The sequence below is a fragment of the Neopsephotus bourkii genome, unplaced genomic scaffold (genome assembly GCF_033783945.1).
Source record: "Neopsephotus bourkii isolate Nb327-2 ecotype Australia unplaced genomic scaffold, CSIRO-AGI_Nbou_v1 NB_1723, whole genome shotgun sequence".
Classification (NCBI taxonomy): Eukaryota; Metazoa; Chordata; class Aves; order Psittaciformes; family Psittacidae; genus Neopsephotus; species Neopsephotus bourkii.
Window position 1 is genome coordinate 819,073 of NW_026902197.1, and position 16,996 is coordinate 836,068.

General features: G+C 44.2%; 1 protein-coding gene across 2 annotated transcripts in view; it reads right to left on the minus strand.

The window, feature by feature from the left end:
- The window catches only part of MAP1A (microtubule associated protein 1A), a 48,581-nt gene that overhangs the window by 24,536 nt on the left and 7,049 nt on the right, over positions 1 to 16,996 (minus strand). The gene's annotated exons all lie outside the window — the stretch shown is intronic.

The window sequence follows — 16,996 nt, forward strand, 5'->3', positions numbered from 1 at the left end:
ACAGCCATGCAGGCACAGGACTCTTCCATGCTCCCATGCCCCCTTCTCCCTTAACAGTTGTCTTTGTCGTCAAATATGGACCAACAGCAAGAACAAGCCCCATGTGGAGCCATTAAAACTCTCATGCAATTCTAGCAACCAGGAAGTGGACAAAACACATTGTGCTTGCATCTTGCAGCCTGCAAGCTGGCTTTTCAAAGAGATGCCACACAGATCAAAGCCAGAGAACCACCCTCTCCAGTGCTTTCCTTCGTGGCAAGGAGTCGTATTTATTTGAAGCCACTTACATGGCCTGGGCAGTGTTCGCATTTCTGCCCAAGTCCTGCACCCTACCCCTCTCAAACTGTTTTAGGAAGCTTTCTGCAACGTAAGTCTAGTCACTCGGAAGGTAACTCACTGGCCTCTTGCCTGCTTCTCCAAGATAGCTATCAGCAGCTTCAGCGCTTCTTGACTGATACTCCTCAGGCAACATTCAGAAAAGAGATACTAATGGCATTTTCCTTCCAATTTTCTCCTTAGTTATTTAAGAATCTGGCACTGGAGCTTAACAGAGAGTGGCACAGGTGAGATGCTTGGATCCCAGTGAAATAAAGGTTAGCTACATCAAGTGCAAAAGTAATTAACTGAGTCTCTAATCTTGAAAATCAATAGGGGAAACAAATGACACAGACTTGCCAGTTATGCTGCCATGTGTTTTAGCACAATATATTTGTAGCTATGGAATGCTGTGAAAAACAGTGCTGAGCTTTTAAAGCCTTTATCTTCTCTCTGGAAACTGCCAAAAGGACTTTTCTCAAGACTACCAAAATACATGCAAAGCAGAAATAGCAAATGCCAGCCCACCCATGCAGTGGTACTGTGCAGCTTCTGGACTCACCTCCAGGTGAGAGCTAAGACTGCAGCTTGTACCGCTCATGTCCTGCCTGCTGGTATTTTTATTCTCTTACCATGGCCAGTACACCAGAGGCAGGAATGGACCTTTCTTTCCAATCTTAAAACTACAAAACTACAAGCGTTTCAGGTCAGGTATTTTATGCACATTTTCAGTAACAACTGTTTATTAAGCCACTGCTGCCTGAGGTGTCTTGCTGGCAACCAGGAGAGTCAGAAGAGGCTCAGCCTTTCCCATAGGAGGGGTCTGAAACTATCTTGCTGTGCCTAAGCTCCGATTTGTTCTCACCTTTGCTTCACACTGAAGACAAGGAGGTAAGATTTCCACGTGCCTGACTGGCGACTGCAGAAGAGCTCTCCCCATCACACCTTCTTCTCCAGGATCCCAGAAGTTAGTACAAACTTACAAAAGATTTCTTGCTCTGCAGAATGCCAGACACAGGAACCGACACACCTGCATGAACCGGGAAAGCCAGGGCCCTGAGGCAGGTTCTAATAAATTGCCAGAGACTTTGGTGCTTCACAAGAAGGCTCATGAAAGACAATAATATGTGCAAAAAGACACACAAGTTATGCTGTAGGAAATACTGATGATAGATGTGCATATTAAATCCTACCCCCTCTGTGATTTACATGCCTCCTTTTGTGTGAGATCCTCAACCTTTGTTCTCTTAGAGGAAATATCCAAGCCTTTACTTCCAAAACCAAAGAAAGAGCTCACTCATTTTCTTCCAGACATCCCAGGAACTGGGATGCTACTTTTCAGAAAGACAGAAATGAATTGAAATGACATTCGCCATAAAAAAATAAAATAAAAAGCCAACCCAGTGCTATTCTATACAGTTAAGGGATCAGTTCAGCAAGACTTAGAGGCCTGTCTCAGGGGAACCAAGAACCTGCTGGCCCAGGACACCAATGCTCAGGTTCATCTTTGAATAAAACCTCAAAGTTTCCTGCACACCCAGGTACACAACTTGCTGTTCCATTAGTACAGGGAACACAGGACCATGTCACATAGAAGCTCATGCTGAGGAGCTCCTCTTCCACCCTTTCTCCAGTGTCTGGGCATGCTCCTTTGAATGAAGCACACTGCACCTCCTATTCATGTACACATGGCTTCCTTGCTTTCACAAAAGAGCCTCTCCTGGCTATTGCTTGCCATACTCCCAAGCTCAAGTCCATCATCCATCTATCACCATATCTGCTGAGAATGTGACTCAGGTATGCCAGCAACACAGACATGAGGAAGAGTGGCAAAAAGACAGGACATGGATTGTTTTGTCATGAAAGAAACTACTGCAAAGCTACACTTCTCTCTCTGCAGAATGTGAGCAGGGTGGAGGATGTGACAGCCTGGCCTTGTCAGATTGCAGGAAAGGAGAGGAAGGAGAGTTAAAAAAGGGTTCCTGTCCTATACGGGATAGCTACTTGCTGGAGAAAGTGTAAGGACAGACATGCAGTCTGGATGCAGCCAACCAGTATGGAGCCACCAAGGAGACAGGGAGGGTACTGACCCTATATAGCAAAAAGCCCCCTGCCCCATCAGCAGAAAGAGGAATCCCCATCACGCTGGAATAGTGCCCAGCCTGCAGGGCTTTTCACAGTGGAACCAGGGATACTTGGAATAGAAACAGCCTTGTCTGAGATCAGAGTTAGAAGCAGAGCTTGTTTCCTCTGCAGTCATAAGCCAGCAGGCACCAGCTGCAGAATTTGCCGCAGTGTGTGTGTGCGCGCAGCCACGCTCCTCCCTTCCAGCTCCCTCCTCCTCCCCTCCCCACATCACTTACAGCCCCAGTCTGACCACTCTCAGCCCCCTCTTTTCCCTGTTAAGATAGGGTTTGTTGGCATCACTACTGACTTCTCTTCATTGCTCTCTCCCTGGGCAATGAGGTTTGCTACTCCTCCTTCTCCCTCTTACCCAAACCAGCAGATATTCATGGTCAGATACCCTGGTCTGTGCAACATGCCAAGCCCTGCTCCAGCTCCTCTAGCTCTGGACCCTGGAGGTAGAAGGCCCTATTTTGAAACATATCAATACATTTTAGTATTTGTGTACAGATGATTTCGCACTCTCAACAACATGCTCGGTGGTGGCAACACTAAAGAATGCCAAAGATACCCTATGAAAATAGAACCCGGTGTGTCTGTGGACTGCATAGGTGTCGTCGCCACACTATACCACTGTGATGCAGGAGGGCTAATCATCAAGGGAAAAGCTAGCCCCTCGTACCTCTGTGCTGCATGAGAAATATAGCAGGAACAAAGGACCACTGCTAGGAAAAACAAAGCACTTCTCTATTCTCATTTCTAAAGCAGAAAATCCCTCCCTAAAGCCTACTAGGATGAAAATCGGCTCCAAGCCTGGCCACATCTTCTCTGCTCTGTTTCTCTAGTAAGGCTACATCACTCACACTTTACAAGAACCTTCTCTTTTCCCTCCCCATTAACTGGAGGCATTTGGATGCTTTCTGTCTTCCTGTAACAGAATAATGTAGTGTTGAGCAGCTCAAAGCCAGACTTCAGCTGGTTCAAGACTAACCAAGTGTGGGTGTGCAGCACCAAAGGAAAAAGAAATTGGAAAGGGGCTCTCTCCCATCTAACCAGCAGAACAGCAGTCATCCTTAACAACCCTCCCCCCTCCTGCCTGGCATTAGCCTCATTCCAGCATCAGTGCAGAGCTGAGCAGTGATACAGACATTAATGCTGCTTTCACCAAGCCTTGCCCAAAGGGAGCATCCATGAGATGCCTTATGCCACCGCCTCCCTTCTCCAGTAGCACACCACCTTCAGGAAAGGCCATACTGGGATAAGTCATAATGCTGCCGGACTCCATAAGTCCCTGGCAGGCAGAGTATCTTCTCCAGATTCTTTTCTAGACCCATCTTAATACACCCTTCCCCTGTTTGAACTAACACCACAAGTGCAGTAAACAGCTGAGCAGCCAGGGAATTCAGATTCTGTTCCTATACTTGGGCCACAAGCAGCTGAGAAGAGGCGAGGTCCTCAGATCATAAAGGAAAGAAGGGAAAAAAAAAAAAACAAACAGCAACAACAACAACAAAAAAAAAAACCCAACCAAACAAAAACCAAACAAACCCAAACACTCTATCTGCAGTCACCTTTCCCTCTTGCCACTGGTCCTTTTCCCTTAACCACCAATGACAACCCCCACCTCCCCAGGATCAAATTCCAAGGAAAGAAAACCGCATCTGTCACAGAATGCTCTGCACGGATTTCTTCACCTGCTCCCCGCAAGGACAGAGCAGCCCCAGCCCCTGGGACAAGGCAGAGGACGGTCCGAGCAGGGCTGCGCCCGCCCGCCGGGTACCGGAATTCGCAGTCACTCCAGCACAAAACGGAGCAGCTTTCTCCAAAGCCACCGAGAGCATCCCGGCGAGGACAAAGCCAGCACTAAAGGCTCAGTCCCAGCGGCTCGGCCCCTCTCTCCGCAACCGGCACCCGCCGAGCGCCCATCCCCACAGCGCACACCTACCATCGCGGCCCGCGCAGCAGCAGCCGTCGGAGGGCGCCGGGAGCGCCGCGGAGGCACCGGCACAGCCCGAGCTGCGGCGAGCGCGGCGACGGCGGGGGAGGAGCCGCCGATTAGCCCCCACCCCCCTGCCCGTCGGGGCCCGAGGCAGAGTTAACCCTTCTCGCTCCGCGGGCACCGGCAGAGCCCGAAGGCTGCCGGCTGAAGCCTGGCGCATCCACGGCCTCTGTTTTACCTCTCACTTTCTGCCCTTGGAAACATGTCCAGGCCCCAGCAGCCAGGAACGCGGCTCTTCGTGCTTTGTAAATGGCAGGGTGGTTTCACGAAGCGCAGCTCTTTGGCATACAAGTACTGCTTAACCAGCAAGACTCAGCTGAAGAACTCCTTAAAACAGCTATTGCCTTTGCCATGCATCAGTTAAATAACTGGCCTAAAAAGCCTGCAGAGCAGCTCTCCTGCCTTTGTGTCATCAGCTGCAGGTAACTTTTTAGCTTTTTAAGAAAAAATAAATAAAAAAAAATCGCAGAAAGCCTAAAAAACAACTGTCAAAAGCAGAGGAAAAGGGGCACTGATGAGGGAAGCACTTACTGAGCTTCAAGTCTCTCACAGTTCCTAAAGGGAGGGCACTGAGCTTCTAGTTCCAAAGTGCTACGTTCTAAAGCCAGGAAGACCTACAGAGGTATGATCAAAAACGTTTCCATTTCTCCAGTTATTCAAGAAATCAGGTGATTCACCTGACAGTTACAGACCAGGCACCAGGATCATGGAACAGGAGATACAGAGGTTTAGAATTTAAGGGGGGGGGGGGGGGGAACAAACCAAACAACAAACCAAACCACAAACCAAACCCAACATCAATCATGCTCTGCCCTCCATAAACCAACAACCTCCCACCGCAAAAACCAGAAAACCCACACCCCAGAAAAAATGTACTCTTCCTAGTATTGAGGTTAAGGCTTGCTAATGTTCAATTCCAAGAACCACTCAAACATTGACATTTAAATACACTGTTATCCTCTGATGCAAGGAAAGATTTATTTCCACTACTGACTTAAAGAAGAGAGGTGGAGTTTTTCCCCACTTGTGCTAACATGATAAACTTCTCCAATTAGTCAGAGAGACAACAGTCACTGGATCAGTATGGTTTGAAACAAAGATCCTGCCTTTTGGCTGAGGAATTCCATTCCTTGGGTGCAGGGTATGGAATTACACTATTAACAGTGTGAACACTTACTTCATCACTGCACACCTGAGTCAGCATCACACTGACTGTGATGTTCTGGACCATAAACATTAAGAAGCCACAGACTGGCTATTCCCCCAGGCCTGCAGAAATAACACAGAAAAACATTTTAAGAAGTCACTTGCTATTTTCAAACTTGAGGGTGCAGCCAGGGTCACATCTCCATGCTTTTCTCTACCATGACACTTAAAACCATTTTCATGTAAGTGACGCCTGTGGGTCTTTATGAAATACAAGGCCTCCAAGAACTACAGCTAAAGCAGAATACTGAATAGGACTTGCAATACATCTGGAGCTAGAGAGGTTGTGCTTCTCTGAACAATAGATCTGAGTTGCCCACTGTTTTCCACCCAAATACACTACCTTTTCTTCACAATTACCGACCAAAGACTTTAACAAGAACATTCTCATGAACAGTATACTAGCTTCTGAAAAGTGGTAAGACAGAGCAACCATGGCCTGACCCAGCTACAGTCCTGATAGCATTATATGAGAAATAACAGATATTTCTCCAAACCTCTACATGAAAAGCACAGTTTTCAACACACAGAACTGTAACCTCTGCAGGCAGCACCCCAGGCTTGTGAGAGCTCATCACATAAAACCCTCATAGTAACTACAAGAGAAGAAGTAGCAGGCTGTCACCACGGCACGCTGTGCAGAGAAGACTGCAGAGAACTGCAGGGATTTCTTTGCATCCATCCTCTTGGATGGATATCTCTTTGACTATCTAGTTACAGACTTGCACAGGCTATCTGCTTTCAGTAAATCAAAAGAACTGATTACTCATTCAAGTCTTTGGCAAATCACTTACAAAATCTTCTTGGCTATCCTCACTTCTACCTAGATAGAGCAGTTTTTACTCTTTTCTACAGCTTTACTAGGAGGTTTTTAATGGATACCTGGTTTTGCTGAATACTTGTGCATCTTTCTGTTCAACTATTTAATAAGGCTTCCCTACTTCCTAGCTCCTTTATTATTTGCAGATATTTTACCTTTTTATTCTGTATGGTTGCTTAAATTCTGACTAAATGTTTGTTTTGCACTTTTCCCAAGTTTCTTTATTTTTTAAACAACTATTTCTGTTAGTTGTATGTATATTTCTATTTCAAGAAACCTTTGATGCCTTAAGTATTTGATTCTTTCAGCTGCTTTGCAGGTCCAACACAACTACATATTTAGTCTTCTCCTCCTTAAATTGAGAATAATATTTTCATCTTTCTCACACCGAAGGGCCAAAGGACTGGTTATCTGAGCTAATAGGAATTAGCTTCTCAACTTGCTGTGATACTTGACAGGTTTATAAGGTAGATAGCCCAAGTCATCCGTTCCCTTTAGCTCTTTATCACCTTCAAGTAAGATTTTATTTTTGTGTTAATGCAGGAGCAGAGAAGCCGTCAGCACCGCTTACCAGCCTCTTTTCCAATTCCTACTCTAAGCAAATTCATGAACTGTGCAAGTTTTCTGTGGCAACACTGGTCTCTTGTCCCAGAAAATAAGGCTTTAAAAATGGTGATCCTAATTTAACTCAGCAACTCAAAAGCTTTAGGGAAAATGACAGAAGATGACCTGTCTAGAACTCTCGGTGGAAAGGACAAAGAGGTTTATAAATCAAGGCTGCAAAACTGGAGCAAACATGAGCAGTACTAAAAGACCAAAAGGAACATGATAAGAGGGATTGAGGCAAATATTGGAGCACAGCAAGAACTGCCACATCTCCCCTGCATGAGTGCAGCATGACTCCTTAGCATCCAAAGGGGTGGCTTTAATGGAGCGGAGAGGAAGGAGGGCCCAGGATCTGATGCTAGTGATTTCTTACTGACACTGGAATCAAATCCTCATGTTTTCCTAACACAACTAACACTGTGTTCAATGAAAGACTTCTCCAAAAGTGTTTCAAATAAGCAGCATGCATCTCCCTGAAGAAAAACCTGTGCCTTCTACAGTATTCACTTGGCTTCACTGCTCAGATGCTTTTGCCAGCATTAGTTCCCAATCAGCACCCTCAGGACTGCTCCAGCCAGAGGCACAGCAAAGCTTTCCACATGTCCCAACAGACACACAGAATGAAGGTGAAGGTACAAATGAGATCTAGCACTGAAAGCAAGAAAGAAGTGCAACCAAAGCAATGTGAGTGAAGCTCCAAGAGCCAAAATATGGTGCAACACTCCTCTTCTTGCAAAGGGTATTTTTAGTGCCAGACATTCTCTCTGAACCAGCCAAGAATCTCTATTAAAAGGCAACAGCTGCCCCAAGAAGGGTCTGATGCCTGGAACTTCCTGGTTTAACTCTGTTTCCAGCACCTCAACAGAGGCAGAAAGGCTGCTAATATCCTTCTGAAGAGTGTGTCAGTCCAGAGGCACAGATTCACCAGATGCCCTGTTATCCAGGTTACAGATGCCATGCTGCTTTACAGAGAGGACGGTTCTGACAAAAATCATAGCAGGATCCTACAAGACAGGTAACAAGCATCAATGGCAACTGTGAAGATGATGCAAATGGAAGGCAGGGAACTAAGCCTGCCAGACAAACCCAAAGGAAGGCTGAGGAGAGGGTAGAGGAAGATTTAGAATTGGCTTTGGCACAGGTAAAATTTCTAAGACAAAGTACATTGACAATACTCTGACTACAGTGCCATGTGTCTGTGACTCGGTCAAATATTGCTCCATTTTTCTCTTCAGTTTGATATTCAGAATTGGAAATAAAAACATAGAACTGCAGGAATTTTTCTGTAAGCAATGCAGAACAGTTCTGCCACATTTCTTGAAGCTGCAGAACCCATAACCCAGTTCATGCGGATTTAACTGGCATTTTATGGAGGCTTCTCTCACAATGAACTGAAGTCTGAAGACAAGCAAAAAAAAAACCCCCAAAACCTAAGAGAAACTAACAGCCACAGGAGCTGGTTGCTGCTACATGCAAAGATACCACAAGGAATAACCAAATGCTGTGATTACAGAAGAGGAACTGTTCTTCCAGTCGTATTTTAAATTTAAAGAGAAAATGTTAGTCCCTCCAAACTAGTGCTAGTAAATTGTTTATATGTTTTGAATGCTACAGTTACCAGCCATTTCCTGCTTACAAGACCAACTAGTCAAGAAACAGAAAAGATGGAAAATAGTTGAATGTTCTTTAGACATTGATCAAATAGGACATCCATTTTACGCACTATTCTCTCCTGGGTTTATGCCCTCTTGTAGGATATCAGCACTGCAGCACATGCTTTCTTGGAAGGAAGTAGCTGGGATGCAACCAGAGATGAAAAGCAAATGGGGGGGTGGGGGGGTGGGGGGGTGTAATAATAAAAATCAATAACCACTTTCAATTATTCATGTCCATGAAACAGGAATAAAAATGCACACAAATGCCATATTTGGAACAGTGATTCCGGGAGAACTTTTTTTATAGGAGTCAAACTGTCTACTGCAGGTTTTCCTGCAGAATCATAAGTACTCAATAACGTTTTAGAGGCAAAGAGGAAGGATTAGGTCAAACTCAGACAATTCACCTACCTTAAGGCAAAGTAACATTGTGAATAGCCATAACCACTTCCACACTAGCTACTGTCAAAAGCAAAGGCAGACAAAACCCAAAACTGAGTAAAACTACTGAGAATGGGTCACCTGAAACAAAAACATGGCCTTGTCCTATTGAGTTGTTTAGGGATTCTGCCTGCCCGCCCACCCACACCATCTCTTCCTCTTTAACCATGAGAAATTTAAGTCTCATCCAGCTTGTCTGTTCTGGGAAGTTCTACAGATGAAGACCAATATCACTGGGGGAAAACCCTACTGTTTTAATGGATTCAAAATGCATTCCACCAAATCCCTATAACAAAGGACTGAAAATCATTGAATTATTCACATTTACCACACAAAGTACTAAAGAAAACCAAACAAAATAGACTTTTACTGTATCCTGAAAAAAGTGCCAGCCATTCCCCAATCACTGTTTTCCTTTTCCATATAATTAAAGGGTTAATCTACTCTTGAAGTCCTGACGCCTCAAGCCTTTATGTATGAAAGATAGTACAGCAGAACAGGCTCAGTACAAGAAACTACCTCCACTTTCCTTGAAGTGTCCAAAAGATTGTTCCAGGACAAACCCAGTTACTCTTTACTCTTTGCCTCCATATACACTTCAAGAATTTTAATTCTATGAACTGCCCACAACATTTAACTACAATGCCTGGTTTTAGAAGCAAGAGCTATTTATTTAGTAGGGCAAGTTCTAACTTCAGGAAGGCTACCAGGGAGTTCATGACTGTGGCTATCTCAATGCTAGGAGCTTTGACTTAAGGAACTCACAAAATTGAAAGGTTAGTTATCTGTGGAGATAAATGCAGAAAACAAAGGAAAAACCTCATCAAGCATTAGTTTCTCTGTGTTTTGTATAAAGACTAATTTTGAGTTGAAGATAATTATAGCAGTTTATTTCTAATTAAATAATTATATCAACAGTCCGGCTTGTGAAGCTTTATTCTAAATTATATCTGTATCAGGAATTCTCCCACAAGCACTGCACTGACAGCTTTGCTAGCAGGTTTCCCATACACACCCAGTCCTAAGTGATGACTAAAGAAAGCAGAGGTGTACCTGGATTGGCTAGGTTTCCCATTGCAGCAGTGTCTTACTGTCTCTCTGCAGCAAATGAGCCCCTCCCTGCAGCAGATAGCTCATTCTCTACTATTTCCTCCCAAGACAGCAGGAATCTTTGGTTGCAATGAACATTTTTCTTTAACGAACGGGTATCTACAGTACCCCATTTAGAGGCAGGAGGTCAAAGAATAACACTTCCGTACAAAACAAGAAATGAGCTTGTGGTGACCACTGGACCACATAGGAACTTAGCCTCCAAGAAATCACATCTATGTGTGCTGATTGCATGCACGCAGCATAGCACTGCTACACAGAGTTGTTTATTATAAGCTATACCCTGCAGTTTTAGGAGGCATCCTATCCCTGAACTCAAGTCATAAACCATCCTGAAGCCAGTATCAAGATCTGAACTATGACTCCTGGCGCTGTGGGGAAGCCCATTCAGGCAGCCAACGACAGGTATGTGTCAGGCAATCTGTATTGTCAGGCAGAAAGAAAACAGTTACACAGTCTAGAAGATTGTTAGCTTATACTGGAATGGTCCAAATCAGTTTTGAAAGACTGACAGCTGGTGAAACAATGTTTGTTCAAGATATTTCTGGGAGAATCTCATGTAACTGTTATCAAGGAACAGACTACCTGCAAGAAAATATAGTACTTGTTAAGTGAAACTCGTGATTAGTACCAAAGCATTGATCTATCTACTGGACTAAACAAACAAGAGCAGGAAATTTACACCACGCTTGTGTAATGTTGGTTACATTCTAGCAGTCCACTAGGAAGCAGTAACTTCACAGCGGAGAACAGCACCATGGGCTCAGCTCAGTGTCCAGAGCTAGCTGTGGGTGTACTGCGGGCTATAGAGTAACTCCGTGATCAGTAACGTGGCCATTACAAACACCACCCCATTTTGTTGTTGGGTTGGCTGTCTTTTTATTTTGATCTTGACTAGGGTTTTAAATTTGGAAAGCCAGATTCCAAGATTCTAAAACTGAAAAGATCCCAACACAGCTACAAGCATTGTTTGAGGTCAAACCACCCCAAATTAGCCTGCTTACGCAATAGAACGCTTTATGAGGTGAGAAGACAGCTGCAGGTAATAAGATTTCTTCCAGAAGAGAACTCAGGCCTAGTAGGTACAGGCAGAATGCAATGTGGTAGGTGGAAAGCACAATAAACAAATTGAAGCTAGAAGTGAGGCATGACTTTAACCCTTGGTAACTAGCCACTGCACAATGACCTGTGGTTTATGGCAGACTGCTGCAACCTGATACAAAGGAAAAACATCTCACCTTAAAATGTCCATATAACACAAAAAACATACCCCTCCCCCCAAATAAATAAAATTCAATACCCACAAATGATAGTTAAAACATTAATTTGGTTTAAAATAAAAACAGGAAACTGTCTTCAGGTAGCTAATTTATTTTCTTTGTAGTGCTCTTAGTTTTCCAAAGCTCACATTCAGGAGCTGACTCATTTGTTCCATTACTGCTTCATATAGGGCAGTAGCATAAAGTACAAAGTAAAAAAATTACAGGTGGGACAGGGATCTGGTGTGGATCCTCTGCAGCAGCACATTAGCCCTAGCCAGAGATCAGGAGAAGCTGATTGCTTTTGCACACTATACCCCAAAGTTTCCAAATCAAGTAAGGCATCCCATTACACATAATAGAGTGAAAGCAAGTTGGTATTTCAAAAGGAGGATGCATCTAGACACAAGCCCTTATGATCCTTGTTAACTCCACTTCAGAATTCTTGGTTTTCTAGCAAAAAGACTGTTATAACTTCTCAGTATCAAATAGAAAGTGTGTCATCACAGATTCTCCCAGAAAAGCAGCAACAACAGATCAGGAACGGAAAACAGTGCCTCCATTCTGCAGTATTAAGTTCTTACAAAGAAAGAAACATATGTTCTACCAATGCCACGGTTAGTAGAGCAAGACAAACCAGACAAAATCCTGGAACAGAGCCAGTCAGACTGAGGGACATCTGTGTTCTAAGAAGGTAGGAATTATGGCATTAAAATTACAATAGCACATGACAACCATCAATCTCACAGCAAAATCGGGTTAACAGACTCCTTCCAAAGTTTTTCACTCTTCTGAATCTGCAGCAGAAGCAGTCTTACCTTCCTCAGGCTGAGGGCCCGCCACATTTGAGGGGTGCACATGCACCTTGTGCACCAGCACAGGCAGCTGAGGACACAACAGCCCATTTCACTTTAGTGCCATCAGATGCTCTGCTCTACACCACAGCAGTGGGATAGCACAGCTTCATTCACATTTGCTGGCTGTGAGTGAAGAAGTTTCACAGTTGAGGAACCCCCTGTGAGCAGCTATGGCCAAGCCTTCCTACATGTTCCCATGAGCTCATATACCGGAATGGCTCAGTCCAGGGTTCTCAGGTCCAGAAAGTGGCCAGCACTGGAACACCCAAAGCCCCCTACCTCCAACTGTTTACATGCAACAGTCAGGTAAACAGGAATTGAGAGCAGCTGCTCAGAGACTCCCTCAAGCCCACACCAACACAGGGATTCTTTAAAAGCAAAGGAAGAGAGCTGGGAAACTGCATTCATGCAGTGTAGAGGGAAACAAACCAATAAATCCGTCAGAAAATTATACACAGCTATTGAAATTGTCACATGTTAAAGATTCTTTTCCTACTTAACCCTTCTTCCCCTTTACTTATCTTGTTTGTCTTAGAAAGGACTAGTTACCAAAGAAGAGTCAGTATACTGGTTTCAAATGCATAAAATGCAGCACAATATTATCAAAGAGAACTCTGAAGATGTGCAGTTTCCAGGAGCTGTCTTTGCATTAAAAACATCTGTTAAAGATGGCAAAACCAGCATTTTGAATTAAAGTTTTATATATGATCCTATAAGGTTTTGCTTTTGTCTTATCTCTTGCTTTAATGCTTAGCACTGCAGGTCAAATAGAGCTAGAAATATTCTGTAATTATTTCTGTTCTGTATTTGGAAGAAATTAAGAATATATTTTAGAGACAATTAAATTCTTTCTATTTTAACGCTAATGGTGGTAGGAGATTTCAGCAATCAGGCTAAGTCTGTACAAACAGATAATTTCTGTACAACATCTAAGAGACTGCCTAAGAAGCTCTCAGCCTGCAATTTGAGCTCCAGTGCTCAGGCATTTAAGTCTTAGAAGACTGGAAAACCCATCAGCAGTAAAGATTCAAATAGAATACAAAATGAATGCCAATGAACATGGCATTACACAAAATGACCTTACTTCTTAATAAAAACCAAATAAACTTGTCAAAATATCGAAGGCTGTATTGATCTTTGTCGCTGACATGGACAGTGGGATTGAGTGCGCCCTCAGCAAGTTTGCCGATGACACCAAGCTGTGTGGCTTGGTTGATACGCTGGAGGGAAGGAATGCCATCCAGAGGGACCTTGACACGCTTGTGAGGTGGGCTGATGCCAACCTCATGAAGTTTAACCATGCCAAGTGCAAGGTCCTACACCTGGGTCGGAGCAATCCCAGGCACAGCTACAGGCTGGGCAGAGAAGAGATTCAGAGCAGCCCTGCGGAGAAGGACTTGGGGGTGCTGGTCAACAAGAAAATGAACATGAGCCGGCTTCAGTGTGTGCTTGCAGCTCAGAAAGCAACCGTATCCTGGGCTGCATGAAAAGAAGCGTGACCAGTGGGTCGAAGGAGGTGATCCTGCCCCTTTATTCTGCTCTCGTGAGACCTCACTTGGAGCATTATGTGCAGTTCTGGTGTCCTCAACATAAAAAGGACATGGATCTGTTGGAACAAGTCCAGAGAAGGCCACGAGGATGATCAGGGGACTGGAGCACCTCCCGTGTGAAGACAGGCTGAGAAAGTTGGGGCTGTTCAGCCTGGAGAAGAGAAGCTGCGTGGAGACCTCATAGCACCTTCCAGTATCTGAAGGGGGCCTATAGGGGTGCTGGGGATGGACTCTTCATTAGGGACTGTAGTGATAGGACAAGGGGTAATGGGTTAAAACTTAAACAGGGGAAGTTTAGATTGGATCTAAGGAGGAAATTCTTTCCTGTTAGGGTGGTGAGGCACTGGAATGGGTTGCCCAAGGAGGTTGTGAATGCTCCATCCCTGGCAGTGTTCAAGGCCAGGTTGGACGAGGCCTTGGGTGACATTGTTTAGAGCGAGGTGTCCCTGCCCATGGCAGGGGGGTTGGAACTTGATGATCTTCATCTGGTCACACTCCTTTGGCAACAAGAAACATGGGCTGCACTTGCAGCATGGGAAACTATTTTGGGAGGCTGCAGTTCAAACTATCTTTGAGGTCATGCTCAATGTGGTTACTATGAAAGCAGATATAACCCTCACGCACATAAGAAAGCAGTGCAGAAGATGACAAATGCCTGCTTTTACATTTCTCTGGTCAGAAGTATGTTGGCAGACAAACAAGGCAGGAAAGTTAATTGCTCAAGTCCTGGAAATCATATATGAAAGCCCAAAGAATCGTTATTGCATAGGGGGAAGGGGGGGGGGCAGTGAGTCAACCACTGACATTTTTCATGACTTAAATATGCAGAATTAAGACACAGAAGTCCTTTTACTAACAGCCAAGAGCTGAACAAAATCCACCATTGGATGATGTAGGTTATAGAAATCTCTAGCAAGAAGCCACAGCTGTGGGTAACACTTACTGTAATATAAGTCACACACAACTGGTCTTTTGCCTCATCTAGAACAGCTTTTGTTTGAATAAACAAACTTATATCTGCACTATCTGGGATCTGCAATTTGAATAAACAAGGCAGTTTTATTTACTGTTACACACTTGAAATCGATCACTGAAAACTAACTAAGCAGTGTAGTGGAAAAAAGTATATGGCACAAACCATCACTCGGGCATTCGAGTTCCGTGAAGATGATGAGCCACTTCTACAAGTACAAACATTAACCTATGAGTTATTTGTTACTGAAAAGGAGGATTGAATGCAGCTTTGAGACTAAGATGCGCATACTGGACTTGTGCATTTGCTTTTGCTTACCAGGTTTGTCAACTTATCACAACCTGATTTGTGACACTAGTAAATATCCTTATTCTTTAACAAGACTTTTTGCCAAGTCAAATTCATTGAAGCACAGAACAGCCCAGGTTGGAAGGGACCTCAAAAGATTATCTAGTCCAACTTTTATAGTAAAAGTAACATAGATGGTATTTATCTAGCACCCTGTTCAATCACATCTTGAAAACCTCCAGTGATGGGGACTCTACAACATCCCTGGGGTGGTTGTTCCTGTGACTGACTGTTCTTACAGTAAAAAAGTTTTTCTTACCTTGAGTTGGAAGCTTTCCTGATTCAACTTGCGCTCATTGTCCCTTGTAAAGAGAAACCCTTCATCCTCTTTGTAGCTGCCCATAAGTTCTAGAGGCTGGAAGAAGATTCCTCTCCTAGTTTCAGTTAATTGCATTCTAAAAGTACTCATCCAAAAAGATAGCTGCCTTCAGGAATTATAATGCAACTTTGCTACACCCTCACTGAGCTGTGGCAGATGTATCTGTACCCTCAACAGGCATTATATCTAAACCAAAGACATCAGTTTGTGGTAAGGCTGTGTGTTATGCTTGTAAGGTGGGCTGATGCCAACCTTATGAAGTTTAACCGTGCCAAGTGCAAGGTCCTACACCTGGTCGGAGCAATCCCAGGCACAGCTACAGGGTGGGCAGAGAAGAGATTCAGAGCAGCCCAAGGAGAAGGACTTGGGGGTGCTGGTCAACGAGAAAATGAACATGAGCCGGCTTCAGTGTGTGCTTGCAGCCCAGAAAGCAACCGTATCCTGGGCTGCATGAAAAGGAGTGTGACCAGCAGGTTGAAGGAGGTGATCCTGCCCCTCTGCTCTCACGAGACCTCACTTGAGTATTGTGTACAGTTCTGGTGTCCTCAACATAAAAAGGACATGAAACTGTTGGAACAAGTCCAGAGGAGGCCATGAGAATGATCAGGGGACTGGAGCACCTCCTGTATGGAGCCAGGCTGAGAAAGTTGGGGCTGTTCGGCCTGGAGAAGAGAAGCTGCGTGGAGACCTCATAGCACCTTCCAGTGTCTGAAGGGGGCCTATAAGGATGCTGGGGATGGACTCTTCATTAGGGACTGTAGTGATAGGACAAGGGGTAACAGGTTAAAACCTAAACAGGGTAAGTTTAGATTGAATATAAGGAGGAAATTCTTTCCTGTTAGGGTGGTGAGGCACTGGAATAGGTTGCCCAGGGAAGTTGTGAATGCTCCATCCCTGGCAATGTTCAAGGCCATGTTTGACAGAGCCTTGGGTGGCATGGTTTAGTGTGAGGTGTCCCTGCCCATGGCAGGGGGATTGGAATTAGATGATCTTAAGGTCCTTTCCAACCCTAACTATTCTATGATTCTATTAGGTCAGATATGAAAGGCTTCAAGAGCCTAAAGGTCATCTGTCTGAAAGGCAGCTTGTTATTAGACTGTTAAACAAACCCTGTTGGCTTTCAGCATAAAAAATTAAGTTGGCAAAGGAATATGCAAGGTAATACTTGAAAGCATTTTAATATTTCTGATAATCCTTTTACAAAGGCAAGAAGTGTCTCATCAATGTTTCATTATTTCAAGCATTTGTTCCATCAAATTCAACCTCAACATTGTTCTTCATTGCTTGATTTTCAATTATGTCACTAGTTATTTGTAACAGCTTATCCAAAGACTAATACAAAGTATGATTTGAGAGGAAAGATCACTGGGATGGCTGTTGGGCTATTTAAAATGCCCTAGTCAGACTGAAAGTA